The 20,731-nt window shown below is 55.1% G+C and overlaps 1 long non-coding RNA gene across 1 annotated transcript; it reads left to right on the plus strand.

The window, feature by feature from the left end:
• Positions 1–841: 841 nt before the first annotated feature.
• LOC119812671 lies at positions 842–2,981 on the plus strand. Its single transcript, XR_005285109.1, has 2 exons — positions 842–1,395; positions 2,243–2,981. It is a non-coding gene; the product is annotated as an uncharacterized LOC119812671 (long non-coding RNA).
• The last annotated feature ends 17,750 nt before the right edge of the window (positions 2,982–20,731 follow it).

The raw sequence follows: 20,731 nt of genomic DNA on the forward strand, positions 1-20,731 counted from the left end.
GACTAAGCAGCGGCTTCTGTTTATTATTCAAAGCCTTCCGGAGGAGACATGTACTTGCTTGTCGAGGAGATATCGGTTTGGCGCTGCCTTTTTTTTCTGCACCTGCTGCCCCACAGGGCTTGGTCTGTCTGGGGGCAAGCCAGCAACTTAGCTCCGGCTGTAGTCACTTTGGTTTGAGTCCCCTTCGTGACCCGATATTTCCCGGCTCTGAAAGCAAGCTCTGCCCCATTAAGGTGAGCCTGGGGCAGTGGCCCCAATCCTCTAGTCCTCCCGGGGAGGGCCTATGCACCTCTGCCCCAACTCTGGGATGCCTTTGAATCAGAACATCACACTATGGACCATTCGCTCTCAGGGCACATTCCTGACTTCCGGGGATGCTTCACCGCCTGAATTTCAAAGTGCAAGGCAAGGCATGACCAGGGTGCAAAGGGTTGTTTTAAATCAAGTCCCCTGGGGCTTCGGGACTGAATCCGTCTAAACCACCTTCCTGCTCTCCACAGGTCGGACATCATCATCCCCTCACACTTCCTTCCCGACTTTGGGGCATCTTTCCGCATAGCGGAAAGCGATTCTAAACTCAAATTCCATGGCTGAGCCAGCTCGAATCTGCAGACACACACGGGCCCCAGAGCCCAGGTCCTGCAGCTTGCGGGTTTGCAGCGTCTTCTCCCGGTAAAGCCTCTCCTTCGGCCACGCCTTCTAGATCACCTATTGGCCAGGCTGCGCACCACCCACGCGATGCCATTGGTTTGCACCGGCTGCCCAGACAAAGGGAGCGGCCGCTGCGGGAGGCGATTGGGCGGAGCTAGGCGGGAGCGCAGGGGCGGGCGGGGAAGCTGCCCTCGCGGAGGCGGGGCGGGGGCCTCCACGTGGGTGGGGCTGGGCGCCCCCCGAGGGCCGTGGCCGCGGGGCGCTGGTAGCTCGCCCGCCCCTCCGCCCTGTACCCCTCCCGCCCCGGGGCTTCTGCCTGGACCGCGGCCGCAGCCTCCTCTTTCCGGAGGCCTAGGAGTTCGTCCGGGTCTCGCGGTTGGGAACGTGGACTCGCAGGAGCCTACACGCAGAAGGGCGCGCGGGAGCCTGGAGCTGCAGCGCGAACCGCAGCCCTGCGTCTAGGCCGCGCCACTCTCTCCTGATCCGGAGGAAGGACTACGGGGAACCCTGCGCGCGGACGGCGCCCCAAGAGTTGGCTCGGGCCTTGGCGCTAGAAAATGGATCCTGCTCCCGGAAAGACGGGCTGAGTGTCCCGCTCCTGCTTCCTGGAGAATTATCTCGGCGCTGTGCGTGGCCGGGGAGGGAGGGACAGGCCTTGGGGCGACCATCCGGGCGGGGAGTGTCTTCTGGGGGGCTTCCTCGCCTACGGAGGGGCCCGCGAGGCCGCCCCCGGAGCGCCGCCAGGTACGTGCGTTTTCCTTCTTTCCCGCGCGCCCAGAGCCTTCTCTGGGGAGGGGCGAATAAAAAATAGCTGGTGTGAACAAGATTTTCGCAGCAAACGTGTCTTTCTGAAGGGGTCCTGGGACGGCATCGGAACTTGGGGTAGCCCCTGCGCGGTGTTCTGGAATCCCTACCGGGCTCTCCTCCGTCTGCACCGCCAGGCTTGGAGGGAGCCCCGGTGGAAACGCGCGTCGCTTTCCTCTGAGTCCCACGGAATTCACCCAGGACACCGTAGGTACCACAGTACGATGGCTCTGTTTCCTGATCCTCTTATGGTTATTACCCTGCGCACCCGGCCGGGATTTTCGTTTTCAGGTCCGGGATGTTTTACTTTGGAGGTTTAGGGGCCTCACTTGGAGGGAACTCGCAGTAGGGAGACCCGGGCTTGGCTACTGCTGAGCGGGTGGGTGTCCAGAAACGAACCCCTCCTTGGACCCGGGAACCTCAGATTTGCGCGGTTAGGAGACACCCGCGCGAACTGGTTTTTTTGTTTGTTTGGGGGAGGTTGGGTTTTTTTTTTTTGTTTGTTTTTGTTTTTCTCCCCCGCCCCCCGTCAGAAAAGCCTGGTAGCGGGCCTGGAGCGACCCCTCCCCCTCCCCCATACCACTTCAAACAAAAGGGCTCCTCGGAGAATAGGTTTTTAGGGGGCGAGCGCTTCTCGCTGTGGACGCGCGGTTCTCCCCGCCCCCGCTCCTTGGAAGGACAAGGGTTTTGTAATGAGTGTTTAAAACAAAGGGCGCGCGTAGCAGGGAAAAGGGCGCTTTTATTCCGGAGTTCCTGAAGAATTCACTTTCTTTTCTCCCCAAATTAGCCGCCGCTGAGTCAGAAGTGTCCCCAGTGTCTTACCTGATAATGGGATTTTACACGGTCTGCTAAGGGTGGCTTCAGGAACAGACCGTTCCAGAGGAGGAAATGAGCCTCAGGCCGGTGGGGTTGAAACCCCTGTGGAATGAAAAGGACGCCCTGCCGACTCCCAGCCGCTTTGCAGAAGATTGCAAAGTAAGGTGGGTTTTTGTTTTTGTGTTGTGTGCTTTTTGTTTTCTTTTTTGTTCTATTCCCCTCCTCCCTGTAAATTAGAACAAAAGGTCAAGCGTGCAGGCCCGAGTGGACGTTTGGAAACCGCGAGTGGAATGAATCTCGTTATAAAAACTCCGGGACCCCAGGCACACCTAGTGTCTGTCCCCGTCGCGGTTTGGGTGACTCCCCTGCCCAGAGGCGGGTTGGGCACCGATTCCGCCATGGAGAGAAGGGTCCCGGCGTTGGGAAAGGCCCCTCTTTCTGGGATAAAGCGAGCCCTAACTGTGGCCACCTCCCAGAGACCCGGGCGTTTTCACTGCGCGCGCAGGCGCGGCGCTCGGCGGGTAGTCCCGCTTCCACCAAAACTCTGGCTTCGTTTCTCTCAAAATAAAACTCAACAAGCCATAAAGCCTCCCGACGCCGATGGAGAAGGCGCCGCGGATTTATGGCCCCCCGAATTCCCCACTCTCTAATTATCCCTGTTTTTAGTTGACTTATGGGTAGTGACCAATAAAATCATTTTCCATTTCGGATTTTTTTTTCCTCGCCAACATGAAAAATTCAAGTTTCGCCCTTCCTTCATCCGCCTGTGCGGATCTTTTTTTCTGGGCGGGGGCCGAGGGGGGAAATAAAAAATCCTTCCTCCCTGTGCGGCCTCTACCAAGGGCTGACATTCCCTGCCCCCAACTCCCCGATTAATTGCAATTTGGGGGAAAGCTGCCCCCCACCGCTTCTCGCGCCACTAGGGCATTTCTGCGGATCCTTCCTTAGAAACCCGGCTGGGCTTGGGCTCCCTGCCCCTTCCGAGGACTGCTGCGCCCGCCGCGACGAGTCTCCCACTGTCTCAGCTCCTGTCCGGTCACCCTTCCTCCCTCCGCCTCCCAAAACGCTCGCTGAAGCACGAACCTTGTGCGTTCTGGGGGTTCCATCCTGATGGGAGGGATCCCCCAATCACCGCTGCCTGCCTTCCCATCCCCCATCCTCCTCCCTTTGTTCGCCTCTCCGGACACTGAGTTGAAGGTGGCAGGGAAAAAAAAATAATTAGATGGAAATCAAAGATTAGACGGGGTGCGCTGGCCGCCGGGGCGAAGCCGGCCCAACACTCCGCCGGCGCCTCATAAATCTTTTTTGCAGGCCTGACAAAAGCCACGTCCGCCAGTTCCCTGGGAATCCAGAAACTTATCGATCTCTTCGACATCCCCCAAACATCCCTCTTTGAGATTGAGGACGGAGAGTCCTTGGTGATCCCCCCCCCACACACTTCTGGCCAGCCTAGGACGCCCCAGCCCAAGCCCGGAATTAATTAATTTTCAGAAATGGAAGGTGCGTGGGGAGGGGGCAGCCTGGGTCCAGCCCCCTACCGGGAAAGGCAGCAAATACCCCCACCCGGTTTGTAAAAGGAATTTTAGGGTGCTACGTTTCCTTGCTCCAGCTTCTGGAAGTGTATTCTGAGAAGGGTGAGGGTCGGCTTAACCCTTCGTTGGCGACTCCTTTGTTTGGTCTGGCCGTTCCTGGAACCAGCGGGGTGTCTGGGCTGGGGTTGGGGCGCGGAAGCGGGGCGCTCCGAGGCGCCGGTCCCGGTCCCGCAGGTGTGTAGTGCCAGCAGCTCCCCGCGCTGCTGCAGATGCTGGTCGGAGCCGCGGGTGTGTGCGGTCCACCCGGGATTGCACCCCAGAGTCCTCCACCGGAGCAGGAGAGAATTTAAGGAGTCTTCGTGCGTTTAGAGTTTTTAAAAACTTGAGATAATTGGGGAAGTAGGGTGCCTCCCAACGCGAATAGAGGTGTCTTAAAAATTATATCTCATTGTTGAAGCGGTTGTTTCCGACCTTAGGTATTAAAGAAATGTTGCCACATTTAATTTTGGTTGCCATGAGATAGAGAGGGGGAGCCCAACACTTCGAAGTAATTTGATAAGCCTTCAAGTAGCAAATCCGAAAGGGAGGCTGGCGGCCCAGGTATAGTTTCTTTATAACCTGAATTTACAATGAAAGCATTCTCCTTTATGGATATAATAGATTAGATTTCACAACTTAATTCTCCGCAATGGCTCCGTTTAAGGGAGCTCCGGCTGATTTTATTACGCCGAGCCAAATTGGATGTTTGTGGTCTTAACGAAAAGCGATTGTGACATAAAATATATAATTTTAAAGTAAAAAACCAGCGGGTTCGACCCTGTCCCCTCCCCCTCCGCCTTCCTCCTAACCCCTGCTTTTATTCCACAGTTTGGAAAATAAGGGAATCATTGGTGTTGGTTGGTTTCTGCTTGGGAGATAGGCGACCCCGGTGGTGCCTGGGCGGCCTGGAGAGCCAGGCACACGCGGTGTAGTCGAGAATTAAGTACACAGGCCAGGAAATCTCCGGGTACTCAGGACCTGAAGCCTCTGCCCACCTTGGCGACTTCACGGCTTCCCCAGGCTGGCGCAGAGCGCCGAGGAAGCGCGCTCTTTAGCCGCACCGCGCTCACCGTCGCTGGGAGTCTCCTATGGAGACTGTCCTCCACACCCAAGGCCACCGCCAAGGCTCTCTCTGCAGGCTGCCTGCCCAGAGCCGGCCCCAGCCGCTCTGTATGCCCCACCTGAGCTCTCTCCACCCACAGCCAATTGTGACCGGTGGGGACTGGGCGGCGGCTCGAGGAGCTCTCCAGCCCCCTCCTCTGTGCGCCCGGAGCCAGCCCTGCCAGCCGCAGCCGACAAGGACAAGGGTCTTTGGGCTCCAGCCGACCTGGCCTGCCAGCGCCCGCGGCCCACTCCGCCGTCACTTCTGATTAAGGTCGGGCTGTGTTCTCCTGACAGAGCCCCTCATTTCAGTGTGCTTTGTTGGCGACTGATTTAGCCCCCCCAGAAGCTCGGGGCAGCAAGCAGCCGGAGTGAGGTCCGCTCACGGCCCCAGGCGACTGTGGGCCGGCCCCAGACTCCCTGCTGAGATGTCTGGAGCTTGGTCTGGTGTGCCCTACTCTCGGTGGCTGCAGAGACAGCCGGGTGCCCCCGGGTTCCCACAGGCTTCGACCCCCGCGCTTGAAGGACGCGTGCGTGCTGGTGCGTGGCCCGCAGGCCGCGGGGGCGCACCTTAAATTAAATCTTTGCAGCGCCTGACCTTGTTTTTTCCTGGGGCGATAACGGCAGCAGCTGTTTTTTTCCAGAATTCCTGCTGCTGGGGGAGGGGCGTTATTATTATTATTTGGGCTTGTCACTGCCTCCTGGAAATCTTCCATGGTTTGGAAAAGTGCAACAATAGTCCAGCGGATTTCTAGAGGAAGCCCCCTCCCCTGCATACTCCAGAGACCACGATATCCTCTGACCGAAGTTGGAGCCGCCCCTACTAGGACCAGTGTTCTTGGCTTTCCGACTCCAGTCAGGGTCCTAAGTCCACCTTGTCCCACTTATGCCTGCTGGCCACTGGTCACTCTTGGATAGCGCTCTCAACGGAGAAAATGGGGTAAAGTTAGCTGTGTCCTCCAGCACCTGTGGGGGCCTCCTCTCCTGTGTCGGCTCCACGTGGTCCCCCTCCAGCCCTCTCTAAGGTCTCTTTCCAGCCCCTTTCCCAAGGGAGGTGCCTAGAACTGGAAAGAGCCGGCCCTGTTTGTTTCAGGGGTCAGGGTTAGCCCTGAAGTAGTTAGAGATTAAGAGGCCTCGGGGAGGGGAAGAGGCCTTCCAGGGACTCTGGCTCAGTTTTTGTCCCTCCTAGGCCCCTTCCTAAGAAACCTGGCCTCTGCCTACAGTCCCTCAGTTCACCCGCTGGTGACACTTCACTGCCCCCAGCCCCACCTGAAGAACTGAGCAGTGTGGATCCAACAGTTGCCGGCCCCTTGTCTGTGGCTTGGAGCTGGCGGCCCTGATTATTGACCACCGTCATGTACTCCTGGTAACTCTGGAAAGATGCCTTGGCCCTCCTGGCGACTCCCCCACACCTGGTCCTGCCTGGGAACACTTATTTACAATGTTTTACCAGGTTTGTGGCTGCCCTGGAGGACAGGGAAACCAACTTTCACTAGAGATGCTGATGGCTTGGGCAGGCACTATGCATCATTGATGATTGTGTGGTAACAAAAAAAGATAAAATGGCCCCAATTTGCAACTTAAAGACACAGTTCCATCTCTGAGTACAAGGGAGCCTTTGGAGCTTTGGTGACAGGGACCAGAGATGAAGTGACCAAAGTAGCAAGATGTGTCCAGGATGCTGGGGCATCCCTGCCCTGAGGCAGCTCTGAGGGGGCCACTATGGACTGCCTTTTAGGAAGCAGAGAAAGGCTCTTCTGTGGCCTTGTCTTGTGGGTTGCTCTGCAGGCCTGGGGTAGCATTCCTGAGCCGACATCCGGAAGACGGCAGCCCAACAGATACTCAGGCCTTGGGCAAGGTGGCTTGCCTTTCTTCACGCCTTAGGCTGCTAGGCAGGTTCCTCGGTCCAGAAGTAGCTGGAGAGATCTCCCTCTCTCCCATCATCAGAGACCTCTCTTGGATCTGAGGGGGTGAGGAGAAGGGGATAGCTCTCAGTCGGTGCCCTGCTTTGCGATTCCTCTTGTGCAGTTGGATTGGATTGTTGGTTCCTCTAGTCTCTCAGAGAAGTCAGTGTCTCCTTCAGGGGCTTTTGCCTGGCCAGGATGCAGCATGCATTTCTGGGGCTTAAGAGCCTCTGCAGGTGTCACATTGGTCTCTTTGACACTCTTGGCTCCTCCCTGGATCCTGCTGGGAAGGGACCATTGCCCCCTGAACCCACCCCAACCACACATGGACCCCGATGAACCCTAATGGTGGCAGCCACATTTAAACTCTGGCCATAGCGCCAAAGCAAAGTCTGTCCCCAGCAGACCAGAGAGGTGAGGGTCACCCGGAGAGCCTGGACCAGCACTGGAGATGCTAAATAGTCACACAAGGACTGGAGGAACTGGAGCTGGGGGGATGTAGATCAGAATTGAGCACTTGCCAGGCTGTGCAGGACCTGGATTCTAATCCCAGCACCAAAAAAAGAAAAGAAAGAAAAGGGATAAAGTGTATGAAGGACCAGACTGACCTGGAGATTGTTGGGTAAGCCATCCTTAAGTGCCTAAAGTACCCTGGCCATGGAGGTCATAGCATCTCAACCACGGTTGGTTCCAGTATTACAGACCAGTAGTAGGCCTGTCTTCAGCAATATCCACAGAACCCTGAGAGCCAAGGGCCCCAGCCCTCTTTTTCATTTGAAGAGTATCACAGAGCCCTGGAGGATCTGGACTGGGGCAGCCTTACCCCTCCTTATCTGCTGTGGACTGGGACAACCTCCTCACCAATGGCCTTGGCCTTGTCTGGCCTTCCCTGGTCCTTAGAGTGGGTCCTTCACCTGCTGCCCCTCCCCCCGGGGCTGGTCTGAGCCTCTCCCTCCTTTCCCGTCTTACTCTGGGAGTCTTGGTGTGCTGAGTTAATTGGCAAACTTTCCCAGAAGTAAACTTGAGGGATGAGAATTAATAATTTTCCCGGTGTTTTACCCACTGCTAATCAGGGCAGCTGGGGGGAGGGGGCCTGAGCCTACGAGAGGACCCTGGAAAAGCCATTAACAGGAACAAGATCTTCCAGGGTTGAGGAGTCCCCCGTGCAATTTAGCCGTTCCGCAGCTCTGGTGCTGGGCACAGCAACATTGGAGGTTGGAGTGCTTTGGAATGAGTCCAGCCATCCCTGCCCCAGGGCCAGACAGCCTGTTTTCCCGGCCACATGATCTGGGTCAGCAGGTCACCTCAGGTACTTCCAGTTGGCTCTCTCACTGACCCCAGAGAACCCCTCGCCAGTGCCAGCAGACAGGAAGGAGGGAGGGGCCCTGACAAGCTGCAGGCTGGGTATGGTTGGGCCCCAGAAAAGGGGCTAAGGAGAGCCAGAAAGACGCCCCCCCCATACACTCAACCCTTGCCCTTCCTTCCTGAGACAGACGACCTCTTCCCTGCCCCCCCAAGGCAGATGCATGAGGTGTGGTAGAACTGGCCTCCAGGCATCTGTTCTGCAGGGCACGCAGCCCCAGTGACTTGCATCCTATCCCTGATGCATCAGTGCCCACTGGGCCTCTTAGCGCAGCCAGCAGGAATTGTGTTGTATATGAGGCTCAGGTGGCCACTTCTCCGTGCCCTTAGGAGCCACAGCTGAGTTCCCAACAGACATTTGCTTTTGGCTGCTTTGCCCACTCCCGGCTGCACCTTTATGTCCTCAGGGACGGTTTCTCGGGGACACACATGGACAATCCAGCCTACCAGGCACAGGTGTGAACACCAAAGAACCCAGGCGGTCCAGGAGCCACTCCATAAGACCTGGACTGGACTGGACACTAGCATAGGGAGGGGAAAATCACATGTACACGTTGCATGAGAGTGAAGGGTGGGTGCATGGATGCATGGGTGCATGGATGAGGTTTTGTTTTGTTTTTCAAGACGGTTTCTCTGTAGCTTTGGAGCCTGTCCTGGAACTAGCTCTTGTAGACCAGGCTGGTCTCGAACTTACAGAGATCCGCCTGCCTCTGCCTCCTGAGTGCTGGGATTAAAGGCGTGCGCCACCACCGCCCGGCTATGTTTTGTTTTGTTTTGTTTTTGTTCTTTTCGAGACAGGGTTTCTCTGCAGCTTTTTTATTTTATTTTTTTATTTTTTTTTATATTTATTTATTTATTTATTTATTTATTTTGGTTTTTCGAGACAGGGTTTCTCTGTGGCTTTGGATCCTGTCCTGGAACTAGCTCTTGTAGACCAGGCTGGTCTCGAACTCACAGAGATCTGCCTGCCTCTGCCTCCTGAGTGCTGGGATTAAAGGCGTGCGCCACCACTGCCCGGCTATGGATGGATGGTTTAATGGTGGAGGTCTCTGAGGCCTGAAGATGACCCCCTCGCCCGCTGATGGGCTACTCTGCTTGTTACCAACCAAGCTGACCTCCAGACCCCGGCTGGAATTCTACCAGATAGCAGAGTCAACCTTTAGGGGACTATTCTGCCTGTTTACAGGGACAGTGCACAGGCATGTGGGTGGCCTGGATGCAGCTCCACCTGGCCCTGCAGGAACTGGGACATGCTCGTGGAGACAGGAGAGAATATCAGTATCACGTCAGGTGTAGTTAGAGGCTTGACCTCCAGTTTCAGGCTCCAAGTGAGCACCACAGCAGGGCAGGCATGACCTCAGACATGCCGGTCTACCCCAGGCAGTACCAACCCTTCCTGGGATCTGCTGGGCATGTGGCAGCCCAGAGTTTTCTGGAGACTGACAAGCCTGTGTCTGTCAGCCACGGGGATACAAATATGAAGAAAGAGAAAGCTCTCATTGACCACTGCCTGGCTTGATATAGCTATAGCAACAGAACTCCAGGGCCCCGTGGCTGTTCTGCAACAGACACTTACCACAGCACGTGAGTACAGAAAAGGTCAGTTACTTGGCCAAGGCCATGCAGTAGAATTTGAAGCAAGTCTGTCTGGCAGAGAAATGCCCCCTTTTTTTGCAAGACACGATCTTAAAGATTAATTAGGATCATGATTGCACCTGACATATTCCTTCTTTTTAAAAGATGTATCTGTGTGTGTGTGCACGCTTGCGTGCATATACACGCATACACATGCACATGTGTAGCCTGTGGAGGCCAGAAGAGGGTATCAGATACCCTGGAACTAGAGTTGGCGGCAGCTGGGATGCAAACCCGTTTCTCTGCAAGGGCAGAGAACCTCTTCAGCCCCCCAACAAATCCTGTCTCCTGCCCAGTACTGTGTGTGGCCTTGGGGCCTTCAACTTTCCCAGCTTCTCAGGAATGGCATCCTGAGGGACAAAAGCTCACACCCTGCCTGTCAGCTCTGGGGCCCGAGACCCCCGGTGTAACACAGGCGCGTTCTGACCTCTTCCCATGCTATGACACCAGATCTGAAGGAGCTCCCCTGACCAGCAGCTCCTGTACAGTGTTGGCTCCAGACCACAGAGACTTCGGTCTGCCCCTCTCTCACCCACCTGCTGCCCTGGGTGGCTGAAGGTCTCCCTGTCTCCAGCCTCAAAAGGACACTCCCCACTGACAGGCACTGGCAGAGGCTATAGCTCAGTCACCATTCCTGGAGGACATTAGAGCCTAGCCAGGCCAGGACCCTAAGACCAGGCCAGCCCTCTCCCACGCTGGGGCCTCCCTGTCCTTATCTAGCCTCTGGCTTTGCCCCTGCTGTCTTATTACACTCAGGGTCACTTCTCAGCCTGGTCTCTCCTGCCTCAAGGAGTCAGTGCCCCACTTGGCCCTGGCTTCCCTCAAACCGCTCTATGGCACTGGTCTTTGGTCCTGTCTGGCTTTACTGACCCTCCCGAGGCGCAGGGCAGCCTGGCTTGTCGAGGAGTCTCAGGAACCGAGTGGACAGGAGACAGGCTCAGGTCATCCCCTCCCACCCTGTCAATGCTAGCGGGCTTGAGCCAGCCAGTGTGGCTGGAGCCCTGGGTGCTGCGGAGGCAGCAGTGGGTCCTAGGGCTTGGGAAACTGGAGTTACAGTTGTGAGCCACCGTGTGGGTGCTGAAAACTGAACGGGGTTCTTGGTAAGCCCCCTCCCCAGTCCCCAGGATTAGACCTCTTAGCAAAAGTAAAAAAAAAAATCAAAATTCAAAGTACAGCTTTTGAAAGTACCCCACTTTCACACCATCAAGAAGACAAAAATTCTTTCTTTCTTCCTTTCTTCTCTCTTTTTTCTTTCTCTCTCTCTTTCTCTCTCTCTTTCTTTCTTTTTTAAGACAGGGCTCCTCTGTGAAACAGTCCTAGCTGTCCTGGAACTAGCTCCATAGACCAGGCTGGCCTCAAACTAACAGAGATCTGCCTGCCCCTGCCTCCTGAATTAAAGGCACCTTTTTCTTTTAAAGGGGCAAGAATAGGGCATTAGATTCTCTGTACCCAGAGTTACCCATGGTTGTGAGTCACCATGTGAGTTCCGGGACTAGAACCTGGATTCTCTAGAAGATCAGTCAGTGCTCCTGACCACTGAGCCACCTACCTCTCCAGCCCCAAGATGAAAAATTTTAAGTCAAACCATCATTAGTCTGGTACCATATGTTTGTTACAGTTATTCCCAATTCAAAGACTAGAAAGTTCTCCAGGCAGTGGTAGCTCATGCCATTAATCCCAGCGCTCAGGAGACAGAGGCATGCAAATCTCTGTGAGTTCAAGGCCAGCCTGGTCTACAGAGCAATTCCAGGACAGAGATAAACCCTGTCTGGGGGAAAACAAAGCAAAAAAAGCCAAAACGAAGATCAGAAAATTCAAGTGTCAAGATTCACGATACAGTGCCCAAGGATCTCAGCCAGCAAGGAGGTAGGGGCTGAGTCCTGTGTGGTCAGCAACCCCAAAGCCTGCCTGCTTCTTCTAAGGAGGATCAGCCTCTGGGATGTGCTCTCCCCCACAGTAATGTGCCCTTGACCACCTCTGTTCAGTCACTGCCAGGTTTAGGCTGGGGGCTTTCAACTCTTCAGCTTGCAGTGAGCGTGGAGAAGCCCCTAGCCCTCCTCAGGGCCTGGTTATGCCAGGATTGACTTTGATATTTGTCTGATCCATGATGAGGCAGAAAGACGTGTATGGTAGGTTCAGGTCCAGGCTCCAAGCCTGACACCTTCAATGTTCTCTGCAGCCTTCCCTGAGGCCAGCAATTTCGGGCAGGTGTGTGACACCCTTTCTCTGGGTTAGTGCTGTGGTATGTGGGGTGTCCTTCAGGGCCACTCTGCTTGCTAAGGCCACACCAGCGGCTGACCACCTGGCCTCACCCCTCCTAGTCTCTTCCTAGTCCAGTTCTGGTAACGCTACCTAGGATCTCAAGCCCTGGTCAGTGCCCTAAACAAGTAGGTATTGTTTCATGTGTGTGTCCCCTGACAGCACCTAGCAGGCTCAGGAGAAAGTTTATATTCCTATTATTGTGTGTGCATACAAGGGTACATGGTGTGTGCATGCAAGGGTCCATGCATGGGATGAACAAAGGTTAATGCCAGATATCTTCCCTTATCCCTCTCCACCTTATTTATAGTGTGTGTGTGTGTGTGTGTGTGTGTGTGTGTGTGTGTGTGTGTGTGTGTGTGAGAGAGAGAGAGAGAGAGATTCCCTGGAGTTGTGAGCTGAGACCTGAAGTCAAGTCCTCAGGAAAAGCAGCAAGTGCTTTTAGCTGCTGAGTCATCTCTCCAGCCCCAACTCCATCCTTTCTTCTTAAACATTTATTGATATCAAAATCCCTTTCTCCTGTTTTATATAATGATTAACCTTTGTTTTACCTAATTTTTTTTGAGGCAGGATCTCTCACTGAATCTGGACTGGGGCTCACCATTTCACCTAGACAGGCTGGCCAGTGAGCTCCTGAGAACACACCATCGCCCTCCCCCCTCCGCCTAACTCCCCACAGATCACAGCTATTCTGCCATGCCTGGCTGTCACATGAGTGCTAAGAACCCGATCTCGGGTCTCCATGCTTGCTCGGCAAGCACCTCACCCACTGGCGTGGTCTCCCCAGGCAGGAGTGTGTGTTCTCTGAGTGGCAGCCAGGCTGGAACCCGGGAATACAGTAGCTGCCCTGGAGTCATGGGGTGCTTTCTGTACTGGTGACCGTAGGGAGGTGGGGACAGAACACAAATCGAAACCCATCTTGCAGTCTGAGTCCTGCCTCTCTCCTCACCTGGACTTAGGACACCCTATCACTGGATGCCCTAAAAATGTTAGATTAAACTTGAGAGAGGGAGATGTTGGACATGGCCAAGCCAGCCGGTAGGCACAGAGCTTGATCCCCAACTTGATCACTGCAGCAGGCCGTTTCTGGGCTGGGAGGAGCCTGTGCTTTTTCCTCTGTGGAAATGCAGTCTTTGTCCTGCTCTCCTTTTGAAAGCTCCAGCTCCTTGGAACCTGGTGGTCCTAATACTGCAGTATCCTGGGGTGCTCTGCCACTTGTCACCCCACAGTTTGGACACTGACCCCTCCACCTGGTACTGGCTTGGTTTCCTGATCCAGAACACCTGCCCTCATGATCCAGGTAAGGAAGGTGCCTGATTTCTGGGTTTTGGGGGTAGGAGGAAGGAGCTCTGGGTCTTAGGGGCCCACAGGTGATCATGGAACCAATGAACCACCCAGAGGTAAGACACTGAGGCCCAGAGAAGGGGCACAAGCTGTCCAAGACCACAGGGCTCACAGGTGGAAGGCTGCTCTAGTCGCAGGTCGGGGCCAGAAGTCAAGACAGGTGGTCCCAGGAGAGGTGGAGCCTGCGATGAGTGCCCGAGCCCCCCCCCCCACTTCTCTTCCAGGCCTGGGGAGAAGCAGCTGGCGGTTCAGAGCTTGGGAGACAGTCAAGCTGGCCCCAGACACTGGCCCGAGGCCTGTGTGGGTGTGGGAGGGAGGCTGCAGCCAGCCACACCTGTCCTGCTGCAGGCTCATCTGCTTCTCACTTTACCTGGGGCAGGGGTGCAGGGAAGGGGGCACCCAGCTAGCTGTGAGTCATCCATCCACTAGCCTGACAAACAGGCAAAACTAGTGGGCAGGGTCAGCAATGGGGGCTGGGCGGCGGGCAGGAAGCTCCCGCAGGGCAGATACCCATTCCTCCCACCCCAGCCAGGCACCTGCATCCTGGGAAAGCTGCCCAGCTGGAGGGGAGCCTCCCACATCTATGCTTACCCAGGCCTCGTGGCACATGCCTGTAATCCCAGTCTGGTCTATACAGAGAGGTGGTTCCCATTTTTGCTTTTTTATTTTATGTGTGTAAATATGTTGTTTACATGTATATAGGGCACCATGTGGGTCCTGGGAACTGAACCCTGATCTCCTGCAAGAGCAGCAAGTGCTCTTAACCGCTGAGCCAATCTGTAGTCCTACATAGAGAATTGGGACTACACAGTAAGTCTGAGGCTATGTAGTGAGACCTTAATTCAAATAACCAAGATATAAAATGGAGCAAAGATGAGGTGGCATCCCTGTGGCCTAATTTCCCTGCCATGCACAAGGGTTTTACTAACTCTGTGCCAGTGCTGGCCTCATCTGCCCTATGCTGTGTTGTCCCCAACTGACAAAGAGCCGAGGAAACTGAGGCACAGTAGTGGAACTGCCAGCTCAGGCCCTGCAACCACGGAAGAGACGCCCATAGTCTGCCCTACAGACCCATCCATACTCCCCGAGCGTCCCTGCTATCTGTCGGTCATGAACCTGAGGCCTGTGTGGGTGTGGGAGGGAGGCTGCACACCTTCAGAGACGCCGCTGGGCCCGGAGAAGGAAAGGGGAAGGAAGGAGTTCACCCACAGCTTACAGTGGGGGTTAGACATAGCTCCAGCTCATGTCCAGAGAGTTCAGGGTCCTGGGTTCCACCCCAGCACTGCAAAGGATGAAACCTAACAATAAAGAGAAAAACCAAAATCTGGGTTGACAAAAGGAGAGAGGTTTGGTGTCACCTAAGAAATTCGACATAGGATGATCACAACTTAACAAATGCCGCCTGCATGTAGCCACCTAGACCTCCCTGTCCTCTGCAGAGCTCCTCATTCACAAGAGCTGAGGGACAGAAACAACCTACGTGCCCACCCACAGAGGGTGGTCCAGACAAGGCAGTCAGGGCTGGAGACATGCTTCAGGTTAGAAGTGCAGACTGCTTTTGCAGAGGACCTGAGTCTGGCTCTTAGCACTCTCATGTGGGGCTTGCCTAGTTTAAAGCCGATGTGCCGGTGCCTGCTTGTGATCCTAGAATTTGGGAGGTAGAAGCAAGAAGGTTAAAAGTTCGAGGTCATCCTCAGCTATATTCGGAGTTTGAGGCTAGCCATGACTAGGAGAGCCTGTCCCAGAAAGGGAAGCAGAGGCCCACGAGGGGTAGGGGTGCTGCCTGAGGCTTTTGCCTGGGTTCCCTCTAAGGGCTGGGAGTCCAGAGCCTCCTCCTAGCCCACCCCAGCTTTTATCTCTGCTTCAACAGGAGATCAAAGCAGCCCTGCCTGCTTTGGCTCGTATCCAGAGACTGAATGGAAAGCGGGGTTTGCCAGTCGCGCAAATGGGGTCTGAGGCCTCTGTGATTTCTCATGCAGTGTCCACTGCTGGGGCTCTATGTCTTTGCTGCCACCCCATGCAGCTTCCAGGACACTGGTCATGGACCAGGCTGGCCTCGAACTCACCACAGAGATCCGCCTGCCTCTGCCTCCCAAGTGCTGCCTTTAAAGGCTTGCGCCACCACCGCCCAACTGCCTCTCTTCTCTGTACCACATCTCGCTGTTACCGCTTGCAAGGCAACCTCTTTGAGGAGGCGCTCAGCTCCATCCATGTGAGAGTTGCCTGTGGTGATCCCGAAGGCTTGTCCTGGCCCGTGACTTTGGGAGGCAGCCTCCAGAGTGTGAGCAGCATCAGTGCCTCCGCTGTCTCTGCCCACTGTGTGATGCCAAGTTGTGTTACAGCCCTATTGGGCTGCCTAGTCTGCACAGAACTGTTCGGATGAATAACTATCTCCACGTACAGACCCGAGACACACAGACTTGCGGTGGCACCTGGAGACATTGTTCTCCTCTCTGCCAAGCACCCGTGCCCATATTTCCGGCACCTGGAGGCACCAAGCTTCTATTGGTATTTTTCAGACTTTATCCTGCAGCAAAGCTCAGACCTCGAAATCAGCTGCTTCATGGCTGTGCTGGTTCCAGGTGGATCGCTTAGCATCTCTGAGTCTAACGTAAGGATTAAAACCAAAACCAAGCAAAACAAACAAACAAACAAAGAAAAAACCCCAACATTATCCTATTTTACACACGTGTATGAGCACCCATGCACACACAGGTGCCCATGAAGGCCGGAAAAATGTGTCAGATCTGGAGCTGGAGTGTTAGTGAGTTTTCTGACATGGGTTCTGGGAACTGCACTCTGGTTCTCTGTAAGAGCAGCAAGCACTCTGAACTGCAGAGCTGTCTTTCTAGTCTCTCGCTTAGAGATCTTTTTTTTTTTTGGTTTTTCGAGACAGGGTTTCTCTGTGGCTTTGGAGCTCTTGTAGACCAGGCTGGTCTCGAACTCACAGAGATCCGCCTGCCTCTGCCTCCCGAGTGCTGTCGCTTAGAGATCTTGAGATGAAGTCTTGCTGGGTCAGAGTAGTCCTTAAATCCAGCAAGACATGTTCTAATAAGGTGAGAGACGGAGAGAAGGGGCCACAGCGGGAAAGAGGCTGCGTAAAGCCTGGGGCCAGGGCCCGAGTGACATGACAGGACCCAGGGTACTGGAGACTCGGTGAGATGCTCCAGATGCTGGGATAGACAAGAGCAGGTCTTCCTGGAGCTCCCCAGGGGCCGGTGCCATCACAGCACCCTGATGCAGGACTCCTGCTTCAAGCTCCTTAGAGGACAAATCTGTGTAAGCCCTGCTGGGTTCCACATCCAGCCCTCCTTCTCAGCACGGTCCTCCCCCCCCCACTTCTCCCCTCCATGGCCTGTGGCCATCACTGCTCACTCTGCAGTACCCTTATCTGATGACGTTTCCTTCTGGAAGGTCCCAAGTCCCTGTGAGGCGCTGGGTTGTCCCTCACCACCTAACAGTGTCTGTTTGTGACCTTGTTTGGGTCATTGTTTTCCTGTTTCTCACCTCCTATGACATCATTAGTGTGTAAGGTCTTGCTCTGTGTCCCCAGGAGGACATCAGAGGTGCTGGCGGCTCTAGCACTTGCTGGTCGTTTCCTGTAACCTGTTCCTTTGGAAGTCAAGCCTCCAGGCTCCTTTATGGGGGCCTGTGTCTTGGGAGCACAAGGTACCAGGCAGGGTCCTGGTGTTTTTCACCTCAGCCTACTGTCATTGGGCTTTCTGTGGGACTCAGTTTCCTTCTTGGCTAAGTAGAGCTGTCCTCAGCTTACTACAGCCATGAAGAAGGTCACTCCAGTCTTAAGTATGGAACGAGAGCCCTGACTTGGGAACCTTAGCTGCTACTGCCCAGGACATTCAGGTATTTCCCCTAGGGTGAAGATCCTAGCACGACCACACTGGGCTGAGAAAGAACAGTACAACTTCCGGACCACACAACCTAGACGCACCTTTGCTGACCAAGTTTGAGTTGTACTGCGGTCCCTGGCTCCCTCTTAGACCCTCTGAGACCTAGAGGGCTGAATTTCTACCCCACCACAAGCCTAAAGGACCGGGAGAGTAAGAGCCCAGCTTCTTGTCCTGACCAGCTCTGCCCCAGCAGAAAGTAGGCCAGACACACAGCCCAGCCGTGGTGTGCAGAGCCCAGCCGGGGTGTGCAGCCCGTTTATCCGGTAGCTTTGCAACTGATCAGTTGCAGGTGAATGGATGGCACGTGGTTTGTGTTGTAACAATATTTTGGGACAATTAGATTGAAACCACATTGTTGGCGGCCCTGCTGGCGGCTGGCCGCCACACTGCACTCTCTCTGCCCTTTGCGGCTCCTGGGCTGTGGAGCCACCCCCAGCTCTCTGGGGCCCAGGGCCAGCCAGGCTAGGGGGGCAGTAGGGGGGCCTCCTGCTGGCAGGGTCGGGCCTCTCCCACCCTGGTGGCCTCTTGGTGACCTCAGCCTCCAGTTGTTCCAGAACAGCTGCTGGAGCCTATGCATGGCAGTGCAAACCTGTAATGCCAGCACTCAGGAGGCTGAGGCAGGAGGATTGCTACAAGTTCCAGGCCAGGCATCTCTGGGAGTTGCTTGGGATGTGTGGGGACAGGCAGCCTGGGGGCTTGAGTAGGATCTGGATGTAGAGAAATGTCTAGCTCTCAACATTCACACCATGGCTCCATCCCCTGCTTCAGGAAGAGAACATTAAACTCCTTCCTGCCCTGCCCAGGGTCCCTATCCCACCACACCTTCCCAGGAAAGTGGATCAGAATCCTGCAGTGGAGACAGACCAGATGTCTGGTTGGGTCTTCCCCTGCACACTCTCTTTACCCCTAGCACTGGGCCGAGGGAGTGGAAACCGTAGGGGAGCCTTCTTTTCTGCCGTCTCTTCAGAGGCTCTGTCATCCTCTGAGGAGGGAGGTCCTTGGAATTATAGCCAACAAGTACCAGGCATAGGAGTCTGAGTGGCAACCAGACCCGTCCCAGGCAGCAGGTTCAGTAGTAGTACCTGGACAGGGCTGCGCAGTTGGGGTTCCAAACCCAGGGACCACAAAGCCCACTTGGATCTGTGGACCCATCTGAGGCAGGTGGAGGGATCTAGGGATAGAGTGGGCACTGTGGAGCAGAGGGACGGGGTGGGAGGGGGGGGGTGGGGGAGGGTGGGGAGTGACTGTGAAGGGGTCTAAGGTATCAGGACACACTGTAGGGAACCATCCCTGCGTGTAGTGTGGGAAGTTTGATTGCTTGCCAGGGAGGTCTCAGCATCACCAGCCCCAGGCAACTTTAGCATGGCGTCTCAGGCTTCCCTTTAAGGTCTGGTGGGCTTGCTGGGGTCACTACAGTGTCCCGAACAGTAGCGACTCTGTGGAATGGGATTTTCCTGCAGTCATTGTCCCCACCTCAGCCTTGGACTCCTCTCCTCAAGGGTCTGCAGCTCTCTCTGTCCTGCCTGCCCAGAGAGCCTTACTGTGTGACACAGACTCACCCGACCAAAAGGGAAAGTATGGGGAGGAGTTGAAGGTCAGATGTGGGACAATGGTGGGTTGAGCCTGTGGTTCCAGAGCCCTCTCTCCCTGCTCCGCTATTCCCCTCCTGCCTGGGGGCGACACACTGGCTCCTTCTTGAGGGACCCCTGGCTTTGGGGCACAGGGCTTGGGCTGTGGAGCCAGCCAGCCTCTAGCTATCCTAACTTCAGGAGACACAGTAGGATGGGTATGGACATCGATGAGATCCCACTCGGTCTTCAGGCTCAGGAGCAGCCTCCCTCCCTCCGTGAGACAGCCTTTCCCTTCCCCAGCCTGAGCCTGAGCCATTAGAGCTAGGACTCCATACTGGGCCTGAACTCCTCCGCGAAGCTTCCTTGAGGGCTGGTGAGTAGGGCTGATGTGGCTGTATCCAGTTCATCTTGTCTCTGAGTGCTATGGCCTGATCAAGTCTGACTTGTTATTTTGAGGGTCCAGATTTGGAGACCCAGTAGGGATCTCACTGCTGCTTATGAGATACTGATAAACTCTGTGAGACAGCCCGAGTCCTGCTCGCTCTGCTGGGGATCCATGAACTGAATGCCATAGTCTAGGGTCATGAGCTAGACTTGACTGGGCCACCCCATTTCTGGGCCTGAGGTTTAGGATGTGGGATCTCTGCAACCCTTGCCAGTCCCAGATCTGGGTTGGGTCTCTGCCTTCCTGAACCCCACCATGACCACTGTCTGAAGCCTTGCTGAACTTGAAGGCCTATTTGACAGGTTCCATCTTTACTTTGTGTGGGAGCTGGGATAGATAGGTGGGACTAGGGACGGTGAGTAGAGACTTAGGGCCATCCACTTAGGGTCAAGTTCCTAGAAATGGGTACGACTTGGTGAGGCAGGCACTTCTGTGCCTCCTCTACCCTGGTGACCAGAACGCAGAAAGCTAGGGGATGTTTGTCCCTCTTAACAGGGAGTTCAGCCTGCAGGAGCCTTGGTTGGTCTCGATGACCTGCACTGCAGACCTGGCAAAGAGCCCTTCCATTCAGATCTCGAAGGAGGTGACACAAACAAGCATATTTGGATTACCAGTGGCATAGACGAAGCCACCCTACACCCCCAGTGTCTCTAGGACTCACCATGAATGAAAATAACCCTACCTGCATCCACACCCTGGTCCAGGAAGTAGACAGCCACTCCCGGGGACAGAACTGCCCATTCTCTATCCCACAAAGTGGAGGAGTGTTTGTCACACTGCCTGCTAGCGTTCAGACACGCTGGGTGTCCCAGGTGCCCCACACTGTGCAGGAGAACAAGGAATCAGAAGTGGTAACCTAGGTCTGCTTTTGCATGTGGTAACTGCAATGCTTTCTCCTCTGGACAGGTCCATTGCCCTGAGACTCTGGACTGACAAACAGCTCTCTTGGGGTGGCTTGGCCCTCTTGACACTCCACCATAGATGGAGCATGCTTAGAGGCTTCTGGATCAGAAGCACCTCCAACTCTGACTGAGCAGGACTGGAGTCACGCCACACAGGTGGGAAGGAGAAAGGCTTTTGCATCTGCAGGAAGAGCTTGATCCAAACAAGATAGCCACAAGACAGCTTTTCTTACTGACCGCTTCCTGGCTGGCTGTCACGGTGTCCTAGCCCACCTAGCCTAGTGTGACCAATCAGAGCCAACTATACTTGAGTCCGGAGCCAATTAGCCTTCCCGCCAGAGATTGGAGTGGCCAGCAGAGGGCACCATTTGCGGGTGGGTCCAGTAGTTTTGGGGGCTGCAGAGATAAGGCCTATGGTAAGGAATTCTGTCTTCTAGTTCCTGACTCTCCATTGCCTT

The sequence above is a fragment of the Arvicola amphibius genome, chromosome 4 (assembly GCF_903992535.2).
Source record: "Arvicola amphibius chromosome 4, mArvAmp1.2, whole genome shotgun sequence".
NCBI classification, from domain to species: Eukaryota; Metazoa; Chordata; class Mammalia; order Rodentia; family Cricetidae; genus Arvicola; species Arvicola amphibius.